At 41.4% G+C, this 10,876-nt stretch overlaps 1 protein-coding gene across 2 annotated transcripts in view; it reads left to right on the plus strand.

The window, feature by feature from the left end:
• Positions 1–10,876, plus strand: part of LOC109302013 — a 506,981-nt gene that overhangs the window by 372,252 nt on the left and 123,853 nt on the right. For both annotated transcript variants that reach the window (XR_002098709.1, XR_002098708.1), the window contains exon 8: positions 4,535–4,684. The gene's annotated coding sequence lies outside the window, so the exon portion shown is untranslated. The remainder of the gene's footprint in view (positions 1–4,534; positions 4,685–10,876) is intronic.

A 10,876-nucleotide genomic window follows, 5' to 3' on the forward strand; every position in this document is an offset into this window, starting at 1 on the left:
CTTTTATTTTGCAGATTCCCCCATGTTTCCCTCTGCCCCACCTGGCCCACTGCTCACTTCTGATCAGAGAGAAGGTGAAAACCATGGTTTAAAATTTGGTGGTGTTTTTGCCTCCTGGCCAGTCAGCAACAAGACAGTGTGGCTGTGAGGGCCCCTTGACCAATCTGCAATGAGCGGCAAAAATGGTACCATATTTAAACTGTGGTTTATGCCTCCCTGACGATCAGGAGCAAGCGGTGAGTGGCGGGACCCCTTTGCCAATCATGGGGGAGGAGGGGGGAGGGAGTGCACAGGGAATCTTAAGATTAAAGGAGCTGCCATTCACCCCACCATGAATTTGGTAGGTCCCTAGTCATGTGGTTTTCTGTAAGCAATGTAGTTTAGATTGGTAGTGAACAGAACACACATTCATCCTTTGTGGGAGGAGGGCAGATCTTAGACCGGGTTCTACAATTTTGAAACCCATCTATGCATGCCAAACTTCTGTTCTGTGCATTGGTATAGACTGGTTTCCAATCACTTACACTGGTAAAAGTATAATGTTTGTACCTGGCCCTAAAGGAGGTTGGTATGACTTGCAAGACAGTGGTACCTACAGGGCCCAACTGAAACTAGGTCCCTAGTTTAATAGGAATTGTTCATATCCATGATGTGACATGATCCTGGTCTGGAGAAACTTACAGTATAAGTAAAGTGATGGGTGAAATAGAGAAAGATATGATGATGATGATAACAATTAAACCTCTTTTTGTTTTTCAAAAAATTGATAAAGCTTTAATGGTGAAGTTTTCATTTTGGGTGTTTATAGAAGACTGATTTTTAAGTTGGCAGTAGAGTGAAATAACTCAGGAGCCTTGAAATATTTCTACATACTTTTCTAAAGGGTGATAATCCAGCACTCTATAACAAAAGAATTGTGCTCAGTCATGGACTAGAAAAATCCAACTTTATTTTCACATACAACACTGAAATCTTTATTTATCATCACTATGAGCCAGTATTTTCTAAACAGACTCCTAAATTGTTGCCTACAGTATAACATTTATGTGCACAAAATGGGTAGTGACATATTTAGGACTGAATTTAGATCTGGTGTAAGACAGTACAGTTTCTTTGAAGTCAAACAATTTGCACATGCTTGCACCCTGTTTGAATTTGATCTTTTAGTTTTTCAAAAGACATACGTTGCTGGAGATACTTAGGTGCCTGTCTTGGAAATTTTGGTCTCCATTCACATCCCTCCTTTTCCACTCCGGACACTGCTTTGATCAAATTTTCACCCACTTGACCTCCAATGAATCTGCCTTTTTAAACTTGCTCAGTTACTTATTGAAGCCACACATCCTCCATATAAGTAGTAACAAAGCCATAGGAAAATGATGATTTCAAATCCAATCAACTCCAAAAGATGAAAGACCAATAAATAAACAATCAGGCTGTCTGTATTTTTCTTGTTTTATTGTGAGAATATTCATAGCGCTGGAATATTCTTACTAGAGACCACATTTACAGTTGGTAAATGCCTCAGCTTTGCTTCAGTGCTTAACCAGTTATAAAAGACATTTTATTACCTTATACATTCTTCCATCATAAGCCTTATCACTTAAGTAAATCATTTTTGTATTAGTTTATAGATGACTTGGGGAAAAAAAACCACCTTTCTTTTTTAATCTATTTCGATTAATAGCCAGGTACCTATATAAACCAGTACTTTCAGAACAAGCAGCAACTTGTACAGTAGGATTTTTTCCCAATGAATAATGTAATAAAATATGAATAATATGGTATACCACAAAATAGCAGCTTTTTGTTGTATGTTTAAAAGCTATCTGCCAGTAGGCATGGCCTTTCATGAATCTAGATGTGGGACGGATGTTCCTTGCAGTCGACTATCAATTTTACTCTGAAAAAAGTGATGCTTTTTGTCCTTACCTTTTTATCTACTTGTTTAGTGCTTTTACTTATCTTCTTAAAATCTTTTAAAGTTAAGCACTTGCTTAAGTGATTAATTTAATTGAAATATAGGTTCACGTACTTGAAGATTAGCAGGTAAATACTTTGCTGAATCAGGGATCTCAGTTATCTTAACATACAGACATCTGGAACTTTCCAAGCTGAGTGTAACCTGTGATTTAAAATGAACAACAAAAAATCATATAATTGTTGAACATTCGGTATAGTCTCCTAAACTGTCCAGTCCCAGATTATCATTAATATTAAGCTAGTCAAAGAACTTTTAGTATTTTATATAGATGTAGGGGTTTTCTGCTGACCGCCACTGCATCTAAACAGTGAAATATTTGCTTAGGAAGTAATTAGGAAAGGGACAATGTACAAGAAAAAGCAGTGCTTATAAAACAACTTTTTACCATAACATATGCCTTATAAACTGTATAAGATTGTAGTTTGCTCAATCTAGTCTCATTATAAATGCACAGCTGGATATTTAAAAGAACCAAAAGCCAAGATGTTAATGTTATTATTTTTATTCAACAACTTATGCAGTTTTCCTGCAATTGTTTGGTTTTCATTCAAATCAGACAGAAACAAATACTGTTTTTACATTCTTGTGAATGTAAAATTATTTTAAAATACCAAAAAACAAAACTGGTTTTGAAAACACAGAACTGTGGTGTTTCTGAAACACAGTATGTTCCCCAGGACTCACAGCTGCTAAGTGCAACTGACATTATCTGGTTCATCACCAGGGATCCTGGTTTTCTCTGATTAAAAAAAAATCCCAAATTTTTTGATGTAAAAAACCCCCAAATCCATAGTTTTCCATGATTAAAATGAAATACCTCTCTCTCTGCATGTATGTGTGTGTATATATACACATTTCATTTTAATCATGGAAAAATGTGGATTTTGGGTTATATTTTTATGTAAAAAATTGGGATTTTTTTATCAGAGAAAACCAGAATCCCTGTCATCACTGTGACAGATGCTGCTGGGACTCCCAAGGTCTGCTGCTTTATAGTAGCACCCTCATACAGACTGCCTCAGGCTAGAAAGCCTAGGCCTTTTTTGTAGGTGCCTTGTGATTTTGGAAGCTCTGGAGTCCCTGGTTCAGACCAGTCCAAGGGGCAAGGTGGTCCTGGAGCCACAAATCTGGACGTCAAGGCCCTGTTCCATGGCAGACAACCTGGGAAGCGGTGGAGTTTCCAGCCGTTTTAGTTGGCTTGCTGCAGAGCTGGGGACTTCGCTCCAAGAATGGAGGGTCTCTGGGCCTTCAAACTTCTGATACTGTAGCAGCCAGCCTGGGTGCTCTTATATGACCAACTACAGCAGAGCCATGGACCAAAAGAAGGAATGCAGCTCCAGGAACCCCAAACTCAAGAAGCATTGTGGTTCTTAGCAGCCCATTACAAATCCAGGCAGGGCTCCTCGAGAACTGCTTTTAGAGACATCTGGATCAGAAAGCACCTGAAATTTTGACTCAGATCTGGATTTTCCCAATTACCAAACTAACCACAGACTGAGCTTTCCCAAAGGTTGTACCTAGATCAAGACTGCTGGCAAGGGCCTATCTTTAAAGTATCTTGCTGTTAGCTTGTGAAATTGAGCTGTATGTAATGAGGCTGTAAATACTTATCATCTGTAAAGGCACAATCTATGCTTATATGTAAAACATAAATAGCACCTTTTTTAAGCCAATGTGTAAATTAAAGATATTGTCTGAGTGTTTATTAACTGTGCATGTTAGTAGGAGGGAATTGAGTTTCAAGTGTTACATACAGAGTGTTTGCACCAGGCAGTGGTGCATACCTATTTTTGGTCCCTGAATAAGCAAGCAAATAGAATGAGGGGAAAAACATTAGCTGTTTGTGAAAACCATTTGCATCTTTAAATAATTACTAATGATAATTCCCATGCATGTAGCAGCAATGACGTATATCAGTATTACTAATATGCCACCCCATCTGTTTTCTGCTTTTGGAATGGGATATCTTCTATAAATAGATAAAGGCTAAAAATAAAAACAATTTGAAGCACATGCAATGTTTTTTCAGTAGAATACTGTGCAATAGCCTAATCTTAGGAAATGTATTGCATTTCTGATTAGAAAGGAATCAAGTTCTGTTCCCACGGTATATGATGTCATCGGGATCTGTTAGGAGTGCACACAGTCTTTTTATTTATTATGCTCTGCATCCAGTACCCCTTCAGTCTTAGCTCCATCACATGTAGAGGTGACTCATCTTCAGTACCTTCTACTGTGCCATGCTGGGTGACCACAGGGCAGAAAAATTGCTCTCTGTTCCCTGTAGTTAAAGCTCTTGCTCCAGGAGGTTCCTTCAGATAAACCATATTTCCAGTTATAAAACAGTCATTTTCTGTCTGTTAACTTCTCCCCTTGGGATAAGTGGCCTTCTAATCAGTTAGAAAAGTGCCACCTGATGCTGCTTTAGATGAAATTGAGGCATTTACTGCCATTGTCTGCTGTTTGAGACTTGAAGTAGGGCACAGACTCCAGTGGAGCAGAAGGTATGATTTTAGGGGTGTTAAATGATCGTGTTTTAATTTTTTATAGGTAATGTCTTCATTCTGCTATCAAACATCATTAAGGGCAACGGTAACATCATCGGTCTCAGCAGCAGCATTAGATTAACACAGTGATTGGCAGCCTACAAATGCCAGGCACTTGGAAGCAGCACACCACATCTTTTCCATGCTCTGCTCTGTAAGTACGGTGTGTCACTATTGTGTCTGCCGGTTGGAGTTTCCAAAATGCTTAATTAGTTATTATGCATTACAGTAGTCTGCTTTACATGTTTAAATGATTTAGCAAGCCTAGAAAGCATATAGGACCATTTGATCCAGCATCAAATAGTTTCTAGTTGCATAAAACATTGTGCTTGTTAAGATGAGCAGGAAAGATACTTTTACATGTTTTGATTTGTTAGCCCACACAATTACATTATATGGAATGTAGCAGAATTCTCCATGATCATTCGGGAAATTGGTAGTTTTCCTGCAGTAAATCATTGGTATACTGTAAACAATACAAGGCTGTAATTGACAGGTAGCAGATAATAAACAGAATTCATTATTAAAAACCAAAATTCATTATTTTGCTTGTGACTTGCAAAAAAGTTAGTTAGCATGAGCCTTATGTGCTTTGAAAATGTATTCCAAAAGTCCTGTAAAGCATCTCAATGTGTCTCTGAATGTTAAAGCTGTTTTAAATCACTTGTATATGCAAGGATAGGGTTTGCAGATACAGGAACAACTTATCTGTGACCTAATTGCATTTACTTTTGATGCGTTAAACATTTCTTGGGAAGTATTTAGCTGAACAGCTATTTCTGGTCTGGCAATGAGAAAGTGAATGAGTGGCTGTCATTAACCTGATGCTGATTACTGGAACTGAATAGCTTAACAGCAATTTGCTAACCTTGTTTACAAAACAGAGCTGGCTTCCCAAGCCTGACTATGATTTAGAAAGGGAGGGTCCTAGGCCACTACATCAACAAGTTCCAATATGTCAAACAGTATCACTAGGGAGAGACATTCAAAAAGCCTGAGCCTGAATTGATTCAGTCTTTGCAGGTTAGTCTAACCTGGCTAGGCTACAACAGTTTATAACCAGACAGACATCCCAGTAATGCAGGCACATACCTGCAGTGGCTCAGGCTAGAAGCTGCGGGGCACTAGAGCAGCCGTCCCTCCCTTCTCTTCCCTTCTACAGAGCTGAGCTGGGGGGTGGGGTGTGGCCAGGCCCCACCAAGGTGCTATGATTAGGGAGGGGTTCCCCCCCTACCTCCTAGAGCAGCCCAGCAGGGAATGTTTACCACCCCTAATTCAGTGCTTATCAGCCCTTTAAGAAAACAACAGAGGGACATCACCAGCTATCTGTTGATTCTGCCTTTGTCCCATGTGCCACAGCTCAGAGGTAGCCAGCATGTGGTCTGCCAGCTAATGCTGAGGTGTCTGTGAGGGCCAGGGGAATGCCTGCCTAGCAGAGAGTGGGGAGGGGAGAGGAAGGGGGGGAGCAGAAGCCAGGCAGATGCCTGCAGAGACGACTGGAGCTGCAGCCACAGAGCAGAGGGGAGGGGCCAGCCCTGCTGTGAAGCTGAGAGCCCCGCCCAGCCCAGAGAGCATGTTGGGATGCTGGGGGAGTCTGATTTAATTTAAACCAGCAAGGGGTCTTGGACAGTCATTGCACAAACCGGTTTGAGCCAAATCAGTTAAGTCTGATACTACATTCAACCAGGTTTATCTTACTGGTTTCAGCCATTTTCAAACTGGTTTATATGCACTGAACAGCTGTTCTTTTAGTTTTAAACCAGTTTCTGATCACTTAAACCGGTTTGTGTGTAATGTCTGTCCCTAGCCTACATGATTTACATCAGGGCGGGCAATTATTTTGGGCAGATGGCTGCTTACCAAGTTTTGGCAAGCTGCCACAGGCTGCATGGGTAGCTCCATCCCTTGACAGGTGTCCCGCCTGCTGGTCACTATCTTGGGGCTGGAAGTCCCGCCCCCTAATCCCTGACCTTTGCCACCAGAAGTCCCTTCCTTTGCCCCTGGAAATACTCCTTTCAGCAAGGGGTTTTGCCACCTCAGAACCAGAAAAATATCAAATTATATTCTAAACAGTGAACATCTACAACATTCATTAATTTGTTTTCAAAAAATATTTTTGTCCTGGTTTACATGTGTTTGTGTAGTGTACATAGAGGTGATTGTATATAATAGCTTAAATGCAGTCTTACTCTTTTATATAGTGGCGGGGTAGGTTTAGGTTTGTGAGGGGCTGTGTGTGTGTGGGTATGTTGGGTGTGGGGAAGAGTGTGTCTGTGGGGGTGGGTAGGTGTGGGGGTGTGGGGTGACGGAGCATGCGGGTAAGTGTGAATATGTGGGGCTTGGGTATGGGGTTTGTGGGAGACTGTGTGGGGGGAGGGTGGCTGGAGTGTCTGGAGGGGTGTGGATATGGGGGTCTGGGTATGGCTGTGCAAGGGAGGGGTGTATGTGTATGGTGCGGTGTATGTGTGGGACTCGCCCTATGAACACACACACACACACACACACACACACACACACACACAGTCCTTCCCTATACTTTTTCACATGCACATACACCAGGGTACCAGCGCATCCCCATGCTCCTGGTCTGGCGATGCAGCCGGGAGCCACATGGTGCTGGAGCAGTGAGGGGGCAAGAAGGCAGGGAAATGGCTGGGTGTGGGGTGGGGTGGGGTGGGGCTGGCCTCCTGCCTCCTGTCTCCTGCTGATGGCTCCCCCTGGGTCTTACCGCCCCTGGCTCCTGTAGTATTTGACAGGCATTTGGGAGCAGATAAATATTTTCTAAATTTCTTAGGGATTCTGTGAGCTGGATAGAATGGCCTGGCAGGCCAGGTCTGGCCCATGGGCTGTATCTTTCCAGCTCCTGTTTTACATGATGTTTTGATTCAGGGAGAATGATTCAGAGAGACTATCTTCCATACTTTTCCTAAGCCAGAGAAATTTGCTTGCAGAGGGAAACATCATTTTGGGCACTCAGTCCAGGGGGAAAAAAATCATTTCTTTTATTGAAACTTGTGGGAACTGATCTTAATATAACTGAGGTGGTTGGGTTATTACCCAGTTCAACCCCCAAGATAAGAAAAATATTTCAGCAGCTGGAATTAACAGCCATCTTCACTAAGAGCTCTTTAATGATGTGCTGCTACACTATCACAAAAACTAAAGTAGGACATGCGTTATCTGCGGAAAGAAGGGGGTAAAGGTGTCTTAAAACTGGTAATTTTTTTTTTAAGTCAGGGATGGACATGATGGTGAGAGACCCATCATGTGTATTAGTTTGTTCTCAGTTAGAAAGGTCCTGACTAGACTTAGAGTCCTACTTGACCTCTGCTCTTACCTAATGGAAAGTTTTGATCTCTCAGAACTACTGCTCTCTAGGTATTAGCTTGGATTTGTTTTTTCACAAGGGGAAAAAATTAAAGTGCCAGGTGCAATGTCTCTATTTCCACAAAGACAGCTCAGAGTATTAAATGGGGAAAATGATCAAGTTTGTCACAAATGAATCAAACTGTGCAGGCCTTTTCAACCATCAAAAATAGAATCCTTTGCCCTAGACAGAAAAAGAGAATACATAAAATGTGTACAGTACAGTGTAGTTTGTGCACTGTACCGTGCACATAAAGTTTTCATATAAAGAAGTTTTTGCACATAAATATGTCAGCTATAATACACAGACAAGGCCCAGTCATTTTAAGTGTGTGCTCTCTCCCACACACACTCACACTTTGTTTCATACACACAGCATCCTTCATTTCTCTATCTGCTGCCTGAATTCCCTTTGCCCTCTCCTGGGCTGCTCTAGATTACTCTCATAATTCCCAGGAGAGTTCTGCCCTCACTCTTTTATCCTTTCTCTGTTGCTCCAGGATTGTTCCTTGCACTGGACTATCCTCCTAACTTTCCTCGTGCATCTTTGGTTCCAGCTTTGATGTTTAGGCCATCGTTTCAATTTTTCTGGGCTTCCCTGGTATACACAAGCTGCTTTGGTCATTTTTCTTTTGGTGACCTCTGTCTCTTCTGCATCTCAACTTCTCTGGCCCCTCTGGGCTTCTTTTAAAATGCATCTGTGTTCATTTGATTGATTGTCTCAAGTTTCCCTGCTGTTCAGCTTCTATCTCACAGCTGCTTGGTGTCATCATGTCTTTCTTTTTGTCCTTACCACATCTTTACCTTTTGGGTGGTCGTCAGTAATGTTCCCTCTAGTTATAATGAATTTGCCAGTAACATTTTTTCAATTCTCTCCCTCTCACCAGCACAGTCCTAGAGATTTGCTGCTGGCAAATAGTTCTAATGATAGAAAGGCAAACCCAGGTTGATGCTATAGCCAGACTGCCTGGCTGCAACCTTATCTGGTCTTTTCCCCTAACCCTGTTTTTCAGTTTGATTATCCCAGATGCTGCCAGTATCCTTGTCCATTTTCCTTTCCTAGTCCTTTAACTCTCTCTCTTTCCATGCCTCTTATCCCCTTCCCATAATTGAACTGGCACCAATTTTTGAACTGTCAAAATAGCTTATATCTGCTTATAATTTTGTTTTGCTTACACACAGCATTGGAAACTGCCCAGTGATTCCTTTGTATCCTCTCCCTTCCTATGGCTTTTGGTCTTAAAAATAATGGGTAGGCTTAAGGGAGGAGGGAGTCAGGAAAGGAAGGGGTCAGTCTAGACTTCCAAAGCAATTTCCCTTTCCCAAAAGGGTAGAACTCATTTCCTTCCCAAGCATTATGGCTGGGAAGTCTCAGATTTCTTGTCAGTGCTGATTTTTCTGTTTTTCTTGTTCCTGCAAGTTGTTGAGTCAAAATGTGACTATCAAGAGGGAACCAGAGGTTGGACATGATGATGCTTTTCTCTTCCTCTGATTTGAAGACTAAAAGGATAATCTGCTATCACTATGGGAAAGAGAAGAGATGTAGGTCAGTATTGTGAAGTAGTCACAGTAAAATGATGGAAAGCAAATGTTTCTGTCCTCCACAGAGAGATCAGCACTAAGGTGCTTTACAGGGATATGTTCTTACCAAGTGATATAAATATGTGTAAGAAGAGGCATAAAGGAAACTGAAGAAGCAGAGGCTGGTAATTAGTTTGGAGGCAGTGCTGATTAGTTGCAAAGAATTTTCTTTCACAAAAACAAGTTAATTTGTGGTTTTTATTTTAACTCCTGTTAACTCACTCAAGGATCAGAATTTTTCTTCTTATTGTTTCTTTAAATGCAGATGAATTTTCTAACTGACCTACAAAAAGTGTTGTTAGGGCACTATTTACGAATATCTCTGCACCCACTGTTACCCAGCTTCTTTCCATTTTTTGAGATCAAAGGTACTAATGTAACATTTGCCATTAAAAATAAATTGAGAACTAAGAACAAAGATGCCACTAAGTGTTTCTCTTCACATGTTTTAGATATTCTCTCTGCTTAGAGCTTTCATTTGTGTTAATCTGAGTGGGAAAGAGAGGGTTAAAAAAAAGAAATTGTGGTTTTGAGATCACATGCTACCTACCTGTCTGGTCTATCTAATTTGTCTACTTACACTGCCTGCTCTTTCTGTGCTTAGGTTTCTGAATTAGCTGAAACACTGGAAGACTATTAGAGGAGGTGAGCTGGAGTGAGAGACTGGATGCTGGATAAAGATAACTGTCTAATTCATAGATTCATCATTTGTTTTCAAGTGAAAAAATAAGGTTATCTGAGTCTGTTGACATGACACCAATAATTACAGTGCAGAAGTTGAAGAAGTTGTTACCGTATCCCAGTCTGAAGAAGACAGTGTCTGACTACATGCTTTAAATGTCAAAAGGTGCACAATGAAAATACCACAGCACCTGTACATGACTAACTGAGATTTCTGAATACACAGACACTTTTTATCTGATGCAGGGATTCAAGGTGTTTTACAGCTACTAGGCCTACAACAACTGCTGAATTAGGTGGAGGTTATCTCCATTTGATAGAGGGATAAAGAAAGGTTCAGACTTTTTGCTTCATTCCATGAGCAGAAACTTACTAGTCACAAAGGTAGATGAACATGAGTCGGCAATGTAGGGAGGCGGCTAGGAAGGCCAACTGCACCTTGTCGTGCATCCACAGATGCATCTCGAGCAGGTCCAAGGAGGTGATCCTCCCCCTCTACGCGGCACTGGTCAGGCCGCAGCTGGAGTACTGCGTCCAGTTTTGGGCGCCGCACTTGAAGAGGGATGTGGACATCATTGAGAGGGTCCAGAGGAGGGCCACTTGTATGATCAAGGGACAGCAGGGTAGGTCCTATGAGGAAAGGTTGCGGGACCTGAACCTGTTCAGCCTTCAAAAGAGAAGGCTGAGGGGGGATCTTGTGGCCTGTTATAAACTGGTT

This window comes from Gavialis gangeticus, unplaced genomic scaffold (assembly GCF_001723915.1).
Source record: "Gavialis gangeticus isolate Ggan-Ray unplaced genomic scaffold, GavGan_comp1, whole genome shotgun sequence".
NCBI lineage: Eukaryota > Metazoa > Chordata > Crocodylia > Gavialidae > Gavialis > Gavialis gangeticus.